The sequence below is a fragment of the Protopterus annectens genome, chromosome 2.part1, assembly GCF_019279795.1.
Source record: "Protopterus annectens isolate FY-2018-M chromosome 2.part1, PAN1.0, whole genome shotgun sequence".
NCBI lineage: Eukaryota > Metazoa > Chordata > Ceratodontiformes > Protopteridae > Protopterus > Protopterus annectens.
In genome coordinates this window covers 1,752,182,409-1,752,200,743 of record NC_056729.1, presented here as the reverse complement: position 1 = coordinate 1,752,200,743, position 18,335 = coordinate 1,752,182,409, and positions in this window count along the sequence as shown.

The window sequence follows — 18,335 nt, the reverse complement described above, 5'->3', positions numbered from 1 at the left end:
CATACAGCTGCCCTGACTGCGGGTTTAATTCTTGAGTGAGTTCATGGAGCACAAAACCAGGGACACCATCTGGTCCCATGGATGCTGCGTCCTTTCCCTTGGATAGAGCAGTTCCCACCTGAGCATTTGAGATGTTTGGGGGGCTACAATCCTCTTTCATACATATCTCTCCAGTTGTGGTGGAGGGGTGGGTGGAGAAATCTGCACTGAACCTGTCAGCCAGTATGTTGGCAATGTCTGTAGGTTCAGTGATATTTACAGCATTCTGAGCCTATTCTGAGCATATCTGGGAGTTTCCTCCCAGGTGTGTAACGATCTATAAAAGGCCTCATTGTTGTCCCGTGAGCCCTTAGTGGGTTTACTCCCAATATTCGCCTTGGATGATTTCATGGGCGAACTCAGTGTTTCACCTATATTGAGCAGGGGTGTCTACCCTTCCACGGATATCGCTCTATCTTGTAGTACCTCCTTCCTTGTGTTGTAGTGCTTGTTTATGGCTGAGGTCCACCACACTGGACGCTTGCCTCTGGTACAATGAGTCTGTGTTTTGTTTGGGATTGCCTCATCCATGCAGTCTTGAAGGTGCTGGTAGAAGGCAGTTGTAAGTGATACAGTGGCTTGGGTAATGGTGTCTGCTGGCTTGGGGGCTTTGAAAGAGACCACAACAGTCATTAGAAGTGTGTAGTCGGCTTCTGAGAGGTTCTGCACTGTGGTCTTTTCTATCTGGGGTGGAGGTGGGATGTGGACTTCCACTGAGAGTAGGTCATGATCTGATCTCACCAATGATGGGTATACCTCTGGTGTTGAACATTGTGAGCCCATGTTTGTGATGATGAGATCTACTATGTTGTCTCCTCTTGTGGGGATGGTGACTAGTTCTTCCATGGCATGTGAGTGTATGAACTCTAGGAACCTGTGGGCTAGAGTGTTGTGGCTGTAGTACTGATCCCAGTCTATATTTGGATAGTTGGGATCACCCAGTGTGATGGTGTTTGCAGGTACATGTATCCCGCCACTGTTTTCATGAAAGCTCTGTGAGGTACCTGAGTTTCAGAGGATGGCCTGTAACATGCTACAAACTTCAGAGCAGTCTTGCCTATGGTTAATTGCACCCGGATGGTGTACAATGCATCGTGTGTTGCCACCAACCATGAGGTGAGGGTGTCCCTGATGAATATTGCTATTGCCACCCCTCATAGTGGTAATATGTGTACTGCATAGATACGAAATATTGTGCCTCTGACTTAGTAGTGACACATTATGACCACCTTACATAATTGAATAATGTGACTATGCCTCTGTCCAGTCTGTGCCCCTGTCCACATGCAGCTGTCCAGATGTCTCTTGAAGAGAGTCAGTGAGGTACTCTGTCTAACATGAACTGGGATACTCTGCTAGAGTGTGAGATGCCTCTGAGTTATGACTCTGTCCCTTCAGCATGTCCTATACATGTATGTGCTGAGGTTCAAATCTTTAGCTCCCATGTTTCTGGTGGATGTGGATTGCTTGCAGTGGAGCATGTCTACCAAATCCTGATCGGACATGGTCTTGTATGTCAGGCATAGGTCACCTGTATGTATGTGGTATGACACTGAAAAAAGCTTGTTTTAGTTATTCTGGAAGTATATGACATGTGTTGTAGATCCCTGATCGTCATGGTAAGGTACTTGTGGGGTCTCTCCAGCTGCTGCAAGTGCTGGTTGAGGTACATACCAAATGGGGCGTTGTATTCAAGCATGGGCCTGATAAGGGAGAAGTATAGTGGTACAATGACCTCCTATGGTCTGGATGGAATACCCTCCATGATAAGGTGGCCAAGATAGAAAGTCTGTCAAACAACTTTGGCAACATGGGTGTCAAATGAGATGTCACTATCTACATGTGTCCCCAGCTGTCTGATTTGTTTCCTGTACTCATTGGGTTGCTGTCTATGTACAGATCTGTGGGTACTGTGTTCCTCCCAAAGGGATGGCTACACATCAGTCGCAGTCAGTTTTAGGCCATGAGTCCAGCACCAGCTATCTGTCAGTGTGACGGCAGTCTGTAGGATGTGTGTGCTGGCTGATGTATTCACTATGGTGCCCAGGTTGCAGTCATCTGTAAACTTTGTCGGCCACAACCCTCCTATGTTTGCTTTCACATCTGAAAAGTAAATACCAAATAAGAGAGGTCCCAGGACACAACCTTGTGGGACACCACTTGTGACTGGCTTCAACCTGACAAGGCACCTGCAATGTTGACATTATGGGTTCTGTTTCTGAGCCATTTTGCAACCTATGCTGTGACATATGGTGTTATATCTCAGCTGTTGAGCTTGTCTATGATGCCTGAGTGGGGTATTGTGTCAAAGGCCTTAGCCAAGCGCAGGTAGGTTGTGTGGACTGTGTAGCCCTCATCAACGGCTCTACTGACAGTTTCAAAGTAGTCAACTTGGTGCAAAACGCAGGATCTGCACTGTACAAAGCTGAATTGGGTGTGATCAAGGGTCTGTAGGACACCAATGTCTCTGTGTGGAAGCTCCATAATGACCCTTCACAAAGCTTTGCAGACAAGGCTGTTTAAGCTTGTGTGGTGGTAGCTGCCAGGGTCTGTGGAGGCATCTCCTTTGTGGAGTGGGACCACTGTTGCCGACGCCAGTGTTCAGGTACAGATCCTGTAGCAAGGCTAAGGTTAAATAGGATCTGCATATACAGGTTTATCTCCATCTGTAGTTCACATAGCATGCAACTGGGGATACCATCAGGTCCCATTGATGCTGTGTACTCGCCTTTGCTGACTGCGGCTCTCACATGGACATCCAGGATGACAGTGAGGTTACATACAGCTGTGATAACTATCATGTCTTGGGGGTGAGGGAGGGGTACATTGCACTGAACTGGTCTGCCAGGGTGTCAGTAATATCTGTCAGGTCCCTGGGATATAAGTTGTTGTGTACCAAATCTGAGCATATATGAGGGTTCCCACCCAGGCGTCAGACATAACTGAAGAAAGCAGTGTGGTTACCTTCATCGTCTGTGGTGATTTATGTCCCCAAGTTGAACTTGGGTGTCTTTATGTGAGAATGTAGCTTTCTACTACTGCTGATCACAGCTGCCTTACATTCTGGAGATGTAGCTCTGTCTTGCATTAGTATCCTTCATCTGTTATACAGTTTGTTTATGGCTGGGGTCCACCAGACAGGCCACTTTCCCTTGGTGGTGAAGGTGTCATTCTCATTTGTGATTGCATGGTCCATGCTTACTCGGAGATGTCCGTAGAAAGTGTCTGTGCAGGAGTCACCATTGTGTGTTGTGGTTTCCACTGGCCCAGTGGGCTTAATGGATACCATCTCAGTCCGAAGAAGTGTGAAGTCAGCTTCTGAGCTGTTTGTCACTATACCCTGGTATCATACTAGCACTGACACAGGTGTAAACAATTCCCCAGAATCCATCAGACAATATGGACATCCAGGCTTACAGATGCCCTAGGGGTAGCCTAGTATGAACCCATTATGATACAGATTGTACAGGACACTACAGATAACCCCAAGGCTGTTGCAAATGATGGTAGTAAGCATGTTGTTGATTCCTGGATATGCTCCGGATCACACCGATATTACAAACAACATACCAGACACACACAGGTATGGCCAACATACATCCTGACATGTGCAGTGCAACCCCCCCCCCATAATGCCAAATACCTTCCCCAGCAGACTGCCGCCTCCCTGACATTATGTCACCCTTACCACAGGGTACGCACCCAAAGAGCAGTGTACAACAACAGTGGGTGTTCTCAACAAAGGTGTCTCCTGAATGGATAGGAAAAACAACCACCACAGAATCATGAGAGGTTTGGTCTGCACAGCTATGGAAAGGACCAGCATGTACCACAGACATAATGATATTGTGGATCTATTGACACCGACCCTACCCAGTGTGGGTTTACAAAGTGCAGACCCCACCCCTAAACATGTGTGACTCAGTTGAAACAGTACTTGAAGTCAGTGATGAGGGCAATGTGGTCCACACAGTGTAGCCGGACCTTGCAAAGCCTTCTGTACAATACCCTATGTGTTCCGTATAGATTTGCTCACCAGCTGATATATACACCCCAATGTCATGGGAGGGGTTGCAAACCAGACCAACGACAGAACTGACATGGTCAGACATGCAGCAGCCATGTCAGACTACAAACCACATATAACAGGCATCCCACAAAGCTTGGTCCTGGGACCTTCACCATCTGGTATATATGCCCCATAGGTACAGGCCAACAAGTAAGGACTGTGCTGGAACATGTTTGTAGAGGACAACAAGCCGCCTGACATATCTGATACACCAGCTGACACAAGCATCCCATAAAAGGGCCACATAGAAACAGACAGCTGGTGCCATAGCCATGTCAGCATGTTAAATGGTGAAAACAGTATAGTCAGCCTCTGTGGATAATCCAGTAAGTGACCACCAATTCCCACATAGGTGTCGACCCATGACATTCCTAACATGTAATGCCAGAATGGGGGACACAAGGTGATAGATATCCTGCATTGGAAAAAATGTGGCTGTAGGGTTAACAGCAACAATCCATATACCAACCTAATCATGAGGGTTATGACATCTAGCTAAGGGGAGGTCATTGTGGTTTTGCAGTTATCTTTCAGCAGCATTACAAATTACCACAACAGCGCCTGTGTGGTGTACCTCAGCAGATAGATTCAGCAACTGTAAAGTCCACAACAGTACCTCACCAGGAGTATCAAAGAGCTGGAACACATGTAATGTGTCGCCTGATTAAACAGAATGCAGTTACACACACTGCCATGCTGGCCACCCAGACACAAGCTGTGCCTGATGTAGAAAGCCATGTCCAAGCTGTCAGCAATGCACATGCCGTACCTTGTACAATGTGAATGGCAGGAGATATGCACATGAGGGACCTGAACCCCAGCACTGACATACATAGGACAAGCTGTACTGCATTATCCATAACACAGAAGCCACCACCACGCATGAGTAAACTACCAGTACAGGTTATCCATAGAGTCACTCATTTATTCTACTCAACAGGGATCCTAACGAGTGGATGGGAGATGGTAGGTATACCCTGGGTATCAATGTTGTGTCACAGGTAGACAGAGGCACAGTATACAAAACAAGACATATGTCATGCCAAACTGCACTTATGATGTGTTGATGGACAAACACACTATCCAATAACCATTAGAAATGGCCTTGGGCACATCGGTAGTGTTTGCCAATGTACACCCATGTTGTGGAATACACTACTGCAGTTGGTTGAGGCCGTTGTAAGTAGTTCACATCTGAACATAATGCAACATGGTCAGATAGGTTCATAGGTTCATACTAGGCTATCTGCCCCAAGGCAGTTCTAAGCCTAGTCCAGAGTCTGGTTGCGTACGCCACCCCTTATATGGAAACAGTACTGTGCCCATTAGTTTGACGTGCCTGTCTCCAGCAGTGACACAGTGACGATCCCCGGGGTAAACCTATGATTTCCCATCCACAGGTCAGGATACCTCTTGAACAGAGCCAGCAAGGTGGTGTGACTCACATGGACCGTGATTGTATTCCACAGCATAGGGAGTCTCCGAGTGATAAATCCACCCCTCCAACATGTCCAATGTACATCCCTGCTACGGTGTAAGTCACTTGCACTATTGGTTCAGGTGGATCTGAAGATTTTGAGGTGGAGCATGTCCATTAATCCCTGGTTGGACATGCTTGCATGTCATGCACATGTCACCTCTAAGCAGACAGTATGTGACTGAATAGAGCTGTAGTGTTTTCAATCTGGCAGCATATGACAGATGTTGGAGACCCTTTATCCTTTGTTGGGGACATTCAGGGTCTCCCACTTGCTGCAGATGTCAGGTGAGATACATCCAGATAAGGCAGTGTACCAGATCACCGGTCCGATAAGTGAAGAGTACAGGGAACAATGACCCACTAGATCTGGATGTGGATCCCTTCCTGATCATGTGGACAATGTAGAAGGTCCTACTAGCCACTTTAGCAATGTGAGTGTCATCAGAACAGTGACTGTCAACCTGGGTCCCCAGGTCCATGATAACCTTCCCTGTGCTTAGAGGATTGCCACCTATATGGTAGCTTGGGGTTACCTTGCTTTCCCTGAAGGGTATGACTACACATGTTTTGCAAGTTGACTTCAGGCCATGGCTCTGGCACCAGCTATCAGTGTCCGTGAGCACTTCTGAAGGATATCCGTGTCTGATGCACTGTCCACTATGGCACCCAGTGTGCAGTCATCTGCAAACTTTGTCAGCCAAAGTCCTCCCATGTTGGACTGTACTTCTGAGAAGTAGATAACAAACAATAGGGAGCCAAGGACTGAGCCCTGTGTGAGACCACATGTGACTGGCATGGTGTCTGACATAGTGCCAGCAACTCTAACCCTGTGGGTCCTGTCTGTAAGACAGTTTGAAACCTGATCTTGTGACATATGGGTGTACATTTCTGTTGGTAGGGTTTCCTACAATACCTGAGTGGGGTATTGTGTTGAAAGGGTTTTCAAGGGCAAGGTAGGCTCTATGGACTGCCTTTCCCTCATCAATGGCCTTAGTTACTGTTTTGATAATGTCAACCAAGTACAAAAGGCATGACTTGCCCTTGATCAACACAAACTGGGACAGGTACAATGTCTGCATGTCCTCCATATCTTTCTTCATGAGCTCCATTATGATCCTCTCCATAGCTTTGCAGACTACACTTGTTAAGCTTATGGGGCAGTAATTACCAGAGTCCATAGAGGCACTGCCTTTGTGCAGACATGCACAACTGGACCCTAAAGAGGCTGTTGTGCACAGTATGGAAATGTAAATCAGTGATAGGACTAAAGCCCAGGATAATGTCCACCACAGTGAAAGTACTGAACCACTACACTATACAGTACAACAGTGCTAGGTCAGTATGAATGGATGTTAACAATTGTATGCAAAGTATCCCATGCAAAAGCTGCAGGCACAGTATAATCCCTGTTGTGTTCACAGGAAGCATCTGGACAGTAACTACACAACATGTCACAGAACACACAACCTTAAACAGGAGTTATTTGTATGAGTTCACACTCATCCACAACTGTGATGGGCTGCATAGTTCAACATATGGAAAACTCACACTGGGCATGCTCACACACTTTGATAAATGAGACATCATTCACACAACATGCCATGGGAAGGCTGAAGTGGGCATGCTCACACACTTAGTTCAAATGTTCCTCTTAACAACTGTGAAAACACACCACAGGATGCACATTCCCCATTCCAAACAATGAAGATGTCAGCACCCTATAAGTAGATCAGTAGAAATGCTACCTCCCAGTAATCCGAATAGCGCCTCTGCTAATGCGCCTGTCTCTAGTGTCATAACATAGTTAGGTAGGGGTTTGAATCCAGCAAGTGGCATGTGTGTGTGTGAATGGGGGTAAGTGTCTGTATAAGTGTGTATGAGAAGCACATCCTTTTGGCAACTGTGGAAACACACCACAGGAGCTCATTCCACTTTCTAAACACTGATGATGTCAGCACCCTATAAGTAGATAAACTGAAATGAAATCTCCTAGAAATGGGAATAGCGCCCTCCGCTAATGCGTCCGTCTCTAGTATCATAACATAGTTAGGTAGGGGTTTGAATCCTGCTACGGGAATGTATGTGTGTTAGTATGAGTGGGGTTTGTGTGTGTGCATAACGCTGTGGAGGGAAGGTGCCTTTTGCCAACTGGGAGAACACACTACAGGGTGCACATCCCTCTTCGTAAACACAGATGATGTCAGCACCCTCTAAGTACAGCATTGGAAAAGATTGCTCCTACTAATGCAAATAGCACACTCTGCTAATGTGTCTGCCTTTAGAGTCATAACACATCTAGGTAGGGGTTTGGACCTTGCAAATGGAATGTATGCATTTTACTGTGGGTGGGGTTGGTGTGTGTGCACAATGGCGGGGGTGGGATGTCTTGTTTGCCAAATGGGGCTATGCACTGCAGGGTGCACATTTCCCTTAACAAACAGTGATGTTGACAGCACCCTGTACAAACAGAACAACAACACAGAAGGTGTTGTTACCAATGATGCATGTAAGGTTACACTTCAAGTAATGTCCACAAAACAAAGCAGGATAAACAAATGCTCCTTTTACTCTATCCAAACAACATGGCAACAGACAACTGACACTACTCAGTATAGTGCTACATGCTACTGTAACATGCAGATGTACCAGAATATACCTAGATAGTGTTTTGAAGCCTGAATGTGGCAAGTGTGTGGATGTGTTATGTTACTGTGTGTGCATTTCCGTATGGAAAACATGTTTGAGATATTGGCAATATTGTTGCAGACAGTTTAGGTGCAGATATCCCCCCCCCATTCTCCTACACAAGTGGAATTAGTTATCACAGATGACTATAACCTCCCTATCCTCTCACATGTCCAGGTGAGGGCCACTCTCAACATTGCAGGACACATAGCATCACTGTTACAGAATGGTATCCCTGGATGTGTGCTACATTCACCCCAGGAGGACATGGCACCACATTACAGACTGATATTACTCCCTGGCCATACTACAGGATGTGTACCTGAAGAGTGCCATACATACACAGTGGTCCCACACCAATGAGGAGTAACCTCTACTGACCCTGGTATGTACTGCATCATATGCACAACTGGCCTTCTGTTCTAAGCTACGGAAGTGTCACGTATGGGCAACATGTACAGCAATATTACATATGTGTATATTTCAGGACTATGCACACAAAACCTATCTCATGGACAGAGCTATAGATAGTGAACTATGATACATTTGAGGTGTCACAGTAAACACAGTATTAACCTGCTACTTTGCATTACCTGTGTTTGTGGCAGCTGTTGCTGTGTCAGTGGTGCTTGCTTGCTGCTTGCTGTTTGCTACTCATGGTTTTGCTGCTGGCTGTCTGTATATTTTCTCTCTCTCTCTCTTTCTCATTAGGTTTGTGCAATGACTGTATTGCATGAGTGGAGTGTGGGTACTGAATGCTTTTGTAGGTATCTGCATAGGTCCATGTGATGGCCCCTGCACCAATTGTAAGGCAGCATTTGCTAATTGCATGCAGCCAGGTGTGTGTTGATTGCATGTCTCACTGTGATTTCAGGACACTGCTATAAAAAGGTATGTGAGATAGGCGTAGCCCTTTCAGATTGTAGGGTGTGGACGATGCTGGTATGCTGTTGACAGTGTTCTGTGAGTGTGAAGGTTAGTATGGGAATCCAGTGATTTGGCCATTAAAACTTTGCCTCACATGCTTTGGATGGTACATCTCCTATATTGCCTTTATACTAATTCCTACTATTGACTGCTATATTTATTTTAGCAGAGTGCTTTTGTATGGCTGTCATGGCTTAGTGGTAGGTCATACAGACTAATGTTACCAAGGTCCTGGGTTCGAGACTGGCAGTGGGAATTTATTTTTGTCTCCAGACTTTCAAAATGAGTACAAGACATGTCAATCAAAGTGCCATAAAGGCACTTTTAAGCACTTTAAACCAGGTCTGCACTCGTTAGCATGAATGAAGAAGGATGCGTCCAGTATGGCCTGGCCTTGGCAAAGAGGCAACGCGATAGCACATATGCTTGGTCAGTAGGAACACTGGGACTGATACCGCCTGACTCACTCATACAGTAACAGGGATGCTTAACATGACACAACCTGCTTCCAAACGTACAGGAAGTGTAGTATGTGTATCCGACAGAGGTGGCCCTGCAGCACCACCTGAGGCATGAATGCCATGTGTTAAGTAATGTAATATCATGTACAATATGCACACCTGAGGACCCCATCTAACATCCATATCCACTCATATGACCCTGTGGATACAGCTGCACATCATACAGTGATGTACATGTGCAAACACATGGAACAAGATACAAAATGAGGGTGACTAGCAATACATAGCATGGATAACCACGCACCCATGTTTGTACCACAACAAGAAGCAACATGGAATAGCCATGGTCAAAACCAATGGCTAAAACCGACTACTACTATATAGCTTGCTGCAGACCACTGTCCTAATAGCAGGAACTGCCCAAGGCCTATGTTCACAGGTTCATACTAGACTATCTGCCCTAGGGCATTTATAAGCCTAGCCCAGAGTTTTGTGGCTTCTGCCACCCGTGCAAGTTGATGGATAATATGCCCATTATTTTGCTGTGCCTCTGTCAAGCAGTGATACTGAGGTTATCCCTGGGGTATACCTGCAATCTCCCATCCATTGGTCACAATCTCACTTGAACAAAGCCAGTGAGGTGCTCAGCCTCACATGTACCAGGATGTTGTTCCACAGCATATGGACTCTCTGGGTGAGGAATCTGTCCCTTCAGCACATCCTATTAATATCTGTGTTGAGGTTTAGGTCTCCTGCCCTTGTAGTTCTGATGGATGTACAGGTCTTGAGGTGAAGCATGTTCATTAATCCTGGGTTGGACATAGTCTTGTATGTCAGGCACAGGTCACCTCTGAGCAGACAGTAGGCGACTGAATACAGCTGGAATTCCTTCAGTCGGGCAGCATAAGAAATATGTTTGAGACCCTTTCACCTCCTGTCGAGGAATATGTGGGCCCATCCAATCTGAATGGGGCATTGTATGCAATCATTGGTCTGATGACTGATGAGTACAGGGGAACAGTGACCTCCCTTGATCTAGATGTGAATCACTGCATGATGAGGTGGCCAATGTAGAAGGCCTTCCAAACTACCCTGGCAATGTGAGTGTCAAACAAAATGTCACTGTCAATCTGGGTGCCCAGGTCCCTGATAATGTACATTGTGCTTACAGGATTGCCACCTAGATGGGAAGTAGTGGTAACCTTGTTCTTCCTGAAGGGTATGGCTATGCATTGTTTAGTGTGTAATGCAAGGCCATGGCTGTGGCACCAGTTAGTCGTCTCTATGAAACCCTTCTGAAGGATGTCTGTGTCAGATGGGTTTCCAACTATGCTTCCCAGTTTGCAGTCATCTTCAAACTTTGTCAGCCATAATCCTCCTGTGCTTGCTCGTACTTCTGAAAAGTAGATACTGAACAAATGTGGTCCCAGGACTGAGCCCTGTGGGACACCACTTGTCACAGCTCTGGAGTGTGAACTGGCACCAGCAACTTTGACCCTGTGTGTTCCGTCACTTAGCCAGTTTGCAACCCATGCTGTGATGTATGGGTTCACAATTAAGCTGGTGATGTTTTCAATGATACCTGAGTGGGGTATTGGTTGAAAGCCTTTGCCAGGTCAAGGTAGGCTGTGTGGACTGCCTTGCCCACGCCAATGGCCTGGGTGAGTGTTTTGAGAAAGTCAACCAAGTTTAAAAGGCATGATCTGCCCTTGACAAAGCCAAACTGGATTGGACCCAATGTCTGCAAGTCCCCTATGTCTTCATTTAGAATTCCCATTATGATCCTCTCCATAGCCTAGCAGAACAGGCTTGTCAAGGGGATGGGATGGTAGTTTCTGGGTTGGTGGAGGCACCACCTTTGTGAGGTGGGTCCACCATTGATGTATGCCACTCCTTGGGAACATATCCTGAGGTGAGGCTAAGATTAAACAGCTGCCCTAACTGCGGGTGTAATTACTCATTGAGTTCATGGAGCACACAACCGGGACACCATCAGGTCCCATGGATAAAGTGTTTTCTGCCTTGGATTGAGCAGTTCCCACCCCAGCAGTGGAGATGTTTGGGCTAAAATCCTCTGGTGTACATACCCCCCCAGTTGGGGGGAGGGGGGGGAGAAATCTGCACTGAACCTGTCAGCCAGTATGTTGCCAATGTCTGTAGGTGCAGTGATATCAACATCATTCTGAACTAAGTCTGAGCATATCTGGGAGTTTCCTCCCAGGTTTCAAACATAGGTAAAAAGGCCTCATGATTGTCCCTGGAGTCCTGAGTGGGTTTACTCTCTAAACATGCCTCGGATGATTGTATGGGGAACCCAGCGTTTTACTCACAATGAGCAGGGTGTCTTCCCCATACGGATTACACTCTATCGTAGTAGCTCCTTCCTTGTGTTGTACAGCTTGTTTATGGCTAGGGTCCACCAGACTGGATGCTTGCCTGTGGTACAAAGAGTCATTATTATTTTGGATTGCCTGAACCATGCAGTCCTGGAGGTGCTGGTAGAAGGCATTTCTAAGTGATACAGTGGCTTGGGTAATGGTGTCCGCTGGCCTGGGGGCCTTGAAAGAGACCACACCAGTGCTCAGAAATGTGAAGTCGGCATTTGACAAGGTCTTCACCGCTTCCTTCCCCATCTGGGGTGTGGTGGGATGTGGACTCCCACTGAGAGTAGTCCATGATCTGATCTCACCAATGATGGGTATACATCTGGTGTTGAACAGTGTGACCCCATGTTTGTGATGATGTGTTCTAGTATGTTGCCTCCACTTGAGGGGATTGGGACCAGTTGTTCCATGGCATTTCAGTGTATGAACTCTTGGAACCTTTGTGTTAGAGTGTTGTGGCATGATTAGTGATCCCAGTCTATATGTGGATAGTTGGAATCACCCAGTAGGATGGTGTTTGGAGATACATTTATCCCCTTCAGTGTTTGCAGGATAGCTGTGTGAGGTACCTGAGTTTGAGCGGGTGGCATGTAACATGCTACAAACTGCAGAGCAGTCTTGCCTACGGTCACTGGCACCTGGATGGTCTCCGATGCATAGTGTGTTGCCACCAACCATGAGGTGAGGGTGTCCTTGATGAATATGGACACCCACCATCCTTCTTGTTGTTGTCGGGATGCTGGTGCCGGAATGCATGAGATGAGGTAACACCCGATAGTGCTGGGGTGCTGTCAGAAACTGTGAACCAGGTTTCAGGCACAGCACAGACATCAATGTGCTACATACTGAGAAGGGCATAGAGTGTGTGCAGCTTGAGGTAGAGACCTTGGGCATTGAGCAGCATCAGCCGTAGTGTCTTTCCTTTACTGTGTTCTAGGGTGGTAGGTGTAGAATCCTATTTCCAGTTGTGATTGTATGGTCCATGCTGTCTGACATCTAGCTAAGGGGAGGTCATTCTGGTTTTGCAGTTATCTTTCATCACCAGTAGAAATTACTACAACAGCCCCTGTGGGTGTACCTCATGCACACACATCCAGCACCTGTAAAGTCCACAACAGTACCTCACCAGGAGTATGACAGAGCTGGAACACATGTAATGTGTAGTCTGATTAAACAGAGTGCAGCTCCACACACTGCCATGATGTCCACCCAGATGCAAGCTGTGCCTGACGCATAGAAAGCCATGTCCAAGCTGGAATCAATGCACATGCTGCACCTTGTACAATCTGAATGGCAGGTAGCTATGCACATGAGGGAACTGAACCCCAGCACTGTCATATATAGGACAGGCTGTACTGCATTATCCAAAACACAGAAGCCACCCCCACACATGTGTAAACTAACACTACAGGTTGTCCATAAAGACACTGGTTGAGTCGCCTCAACAGGAATCCTAATGAGTGGATGGGAGATGGGAGGTTTACCCTGGGTATCAATGTTATGTCACAGGTAGACAGAGGCACAGTATACTAAACAAGACATATGACATGTCAAACTACGCTTACAATGTGTTGATGGACAAACACATTCTCCGACTAGCATTAGGTCAAGATACCTCTTGAACACAGCCAGCAAGGTGCTCTGCCTCAAATGGACCAGGATTGTATTCCACAGCATAGGGAGTCTCCGAGTGATAACTCCATCCCTACAACATGTCCAACATACATCCCTGCTAAGGTGTCAGTCACCTGCACTAGTGGTTCAGGTGGATCTTCTGAGTCTGAGGTGGAGCATGTCCATTAATCTCTGTTTGGATATGGCCTCGCATGTCAGGCACATGTCACCTCTAAGCAGACGGTATGTGAGTGAATAGAGTGTGAGTGTCTTCAATCTGGCAGCATATGACAGCTGTTGTGGTTCCTTGATCCTTTAGGTGGGGACAGTCAGGGTGTTCCAATTGCTGCAGATGTTGGGTGAGATACAGCCAGAATAGGGCATTTGACTTGATCACCGGTCTGATAACTGAAGAGTACAGGGGAACAATGACCCACTAGATCTGGATGTGAATCCCATCCTTATCAGGTGGGCAATGTAGAAGGTCTTCCTAGCCACTTTAGCAATGTGAGTCTGAGAAGAATGGCGACTGTCAACCTGGGTCCCCAGGTCCGTGATAACCTCCTCTGTGCTTAGAGGATTGCCACCAATATGGTAGCTTGGGGTCACCTTGCTTTTCCTGAAGGGTATGTCTACACATGTTGTGCACTCTGACTTCAGGCCATGGCCCTGGCACCAGCTATCAGTTACTGTGAGTCCCTTCTGAAGGATATCTGTGTGTGATGCACTGTCCACTATGGTGCCCAGTGTGCACTCATCTGCTAACATTGTCATCCAAAGTCCTCCCATGTTGGCCTGTTCTCATGGGAAGTACATGACAAACAATGGTGGCCAAGGACTGAGCCCTGTGTGACACCACCTGTGACCAGCCTGGAGTCTAACATAGTGCCAGCAACTCTAACCCTGTGGGTCCCGTCCCTAAGCCAGTTTGCAACCCATCTTGTGACATATGGGTTTACATTTCAGTTGTGAGGTCTTTCCACAATACCTGAGTGGGGTATTGTGTTGAAAGTGTTAGCAAGGCCAAGGTAGGTTGTATGGACTGCCTTTCCCCAACAATGGGCTAAGTGACCAATTTGAAGATGTCAACCCAGTACAAAAGGCATGATCTGCCCCTGACCAAGCCAAAATGGGATGGGTACAATGTCTGCATGTCCCCTATATCTTTGTTTATGAGCTCAATTATGATCCTCTCCATAGATTTGCAGACTACACTTGTTAAGCTTATGGGGCAGCAATTAACAGGGTCTGTAGAGGCACTGCCTTTAGGCAGATGTGCACAACTGGACCTTAACCAGCCTGTTGTGCACACTATGGAAATGTAAATCAGTGATAGGACTGAAGCCCAGGATACTGACCACCACAGTGAAAGTACTGAAACACTACACTAGACAGTGCTACAGTGTTAGGTCAGAATGAACAGATGTTGACAATTGTGTGCAAAGTATCCCATGCAAAACCTGCAGGCACAGTATACTCCCAGTTTTGTTCACACAAAAAGCATTCGGACAGTAACTACACAACATGGCACAGAACACACAACCATAAACTGGAGGTATTTGTTGAAGGTCACACTCATCCACAAATGTGATGGGCTGCAGAGTTCAACATATGTAAAGCCCACACTGGGCATGCTCACACACTTAGATAAATGAGACATCTTTCACACAACATGCCACAGGAAGGCTGAACTGGGCATGCTCACACACTTGGTCCAAATGTTACCCCTAGCAAATGTGAAAACACACCAGAGGATGGTCGTCCCCCTTTCTAGACACTGATCATGTAAGCACCCTATAAGTATATTGGAGAAAAGGATTCTTTCAGTAATCCGAATAGCGCGCCGTGCTAATGCGTCCGTCTCTAGTGTCATAACATAGTTAGGTAGGGATTTGAATCCAGCAGGTGGCAAGTGTGTGTGAAGGGGGATAAGTGTGTGTGTAAGTGTGTATGAAAGAAACATCCCTTTTGGCAACTGGGAAAACACACCACAGGATGATCATTCCACTTTCTAGACTCTGATGATGTCAGCACCCTATAAGTATATTGGAGAAAAGGATTCTCTCAGTAATCCAATAGCCGTGATAATGCGTCCGTCTCTAGTGTCATAACATAGTTAGGTAGGAGTTTGAATCCAGCAGGTGGCAAGTGTGTGTGAAGGGGGTAAGTGTGTATGAAAAAAACATCCCTTTTGGCAACTGGGAAAACACACCACAGGATGATCATTCCACTTTCTAAACTCTGATGATGTCAGCACCCTATAAGTATATCAGGGGAAAGGACTTTCCCCAGTAATGCGAATAGCGCTGTGCTAATGCGTCCGTCTCTAGTGTCTTAACATAATTAGGTAGGGGTTTGAATCCGCAGATGACAAGTGTGTGTGAAGGGGTAAGTGTGTGGGTATGAAAGAAACATACCTTTGGTCAACTGGGAAAACACACCACAGGATGATCATTCCACTTTCTAAACTCTGATGATGTCAGCACCCTATATTTATATCAGGGGAAAGAACTTTCCCCAGTAATGCGAATAGCGCGCTGTGCTAATGCGTCCGTCTCTAGTGTCTTAACATAGTTAGGTAGGGGTTTGAATCCGGCAGATGACAAGTGTGTGTGAAGGGGTAAGTGTGTGGGTATGAAAGAAACATCCCTTTGGCAACTGGGAAAACACACCACAGGATGATCATTCCACTTTCTAAACTCTGATGATGTCAGCACCCTATAAGTATATCAGGGGAAAGGACTTTCCCCAGTAATGCGAATAGCGCGCTGTGCTAATGCGTCCGTCTCTAGTGTCTTAACATAGTTAGGTAGGGGTTTGAATCTGGCAGATGACAAGTGTGTGAAGGGGGGTAAGTGTGTGGGTATGAAAGAAACATCCCTTTTGGCAACTGGGAAAACACACCACAGGATGATCATTCCACTTTCTAAACTCTGATGATGTCAGCACCCTATAAGTATATCAGGGGAAAGGACTTTCCAGTAATGCGAATAGCGCGCTGTGCTAATGTGTCGGTCTCTAGTGTCTTAACTTAGTTAGGTAGGGGTTTGAATCCGCACATGACAAGTGTGTGTGTAGGGGTAAGTGTGTATGATTGATATATCCCTTTGGCAACTGGGAAAACACACTACAGGATGCACATACCCATTTCTAAATGATATCACAATTATGTATGGCTTTTGATTACAGACATGCCATGTGTGTTGTGCACACACAGAATGCCCATGTATGTGGGTTGTCCCTCACAATAATGCATGACATTGATTACACCGGTTATGGCAATGAACACATGATGTATGTGTGTGCCAAATACACATATGTACCTGTGACTTTCAATAGTTACCATGTGTGATGCCTGCCACATGTGAATACATGGTATTTGCACAGGGTAACATTATGACCGTGGTCTTCTGTGCAGATGCTGCATGTGGGATGTGTATATACAGTGTGAGATGTAGATGCTATCAGCCTAGTAGTGAGGGATGCACACCTGGTCTGGGGCATAAGGTCTACATGTTGTTAATGTACAGGAGCTGCATGTTTTCACCTGTTGTGGGAGTGGTAAGACAGTATTCCATAGCAATGCAGTGACTGCATGCTAAGAACCATTCAGCTAGGGTGTTGTAGATACACTTATTCATTAGCATTCAGTAATTTGTCGGAATCCCTGGTGAGGGTCTGATGCCAACCAAGGTCAGAGGTCTACCAGCCTGTGTCACTTGCTCAGTGATCCCTTCCATGTTCCCTATCACATATCCCAGTGAGCGACATCCCACATCAGCTGTGGTGGCATGGACAATGACTGAGTCATATGTGTCCATGCATCTGACTGACTTGTATGTTGTTGTTACAGTTTGGCCATGTGTTTCCATCTCATACATGTGATGTACATCAATGGGTAGGGGATAGGGTTGACTGTGTACATGTGGCAGCTGTGACATTACTAAATGACACACATATTCCACAACTGTACCATAGAGGTGACTGACAACTGACCTTGCACATGCTACCAGAGTATTGAGATTACATTGGTGATTGACAGCACATAGGGCCAATGGTGAAAAGGAGACATAGGTCCATAGGTTCGTACAGGGATATCTGCCCAGGGCATGTATCCACCTAGCCAGAATGTGCGTGCCTTTCAACATGCATTGTGAATCTGTCTTGCTATGCCCTTTTCCAAGGTTAGTATACTGTGCCTCTTTCTCACAGTGACACATAAGTGATACCCAGGGTAACCCTACAATGTCACATCCAGTCATTAATATCGCCTTGAGGATAGTCACTGAGTCAGTCCGCCTAACCTCTATTGGGATAATAATCAGGAATGAAGGGTGCCTCTGAGTTGTGAATGTGCCCTCCACCATGTCCTATGTATATCACTCCTGAAGTTCATGTATTTCCAGCGTGTATCCTGGTGGGATCTGGATATTCTGAGATGCAGCATGGCCATTATGTGAGGGTATGACCTGGCCTTCTATGTAAGGCACAGATTGCCTATGAAGAGGCAGTATGTCACTGAGTAGAGCTGCTGCTACTTTAACCAGTCAGTATGTGGCATCTGTTTGAGCACTTTGATCCCCTTGTCGAGGTACATATGTGGTAGCCCCAGTTGCTGCAGATGTCTGGTAAGGTGCATGCCGACAGGTTCATCATAGTCAATTATGGGCATGATG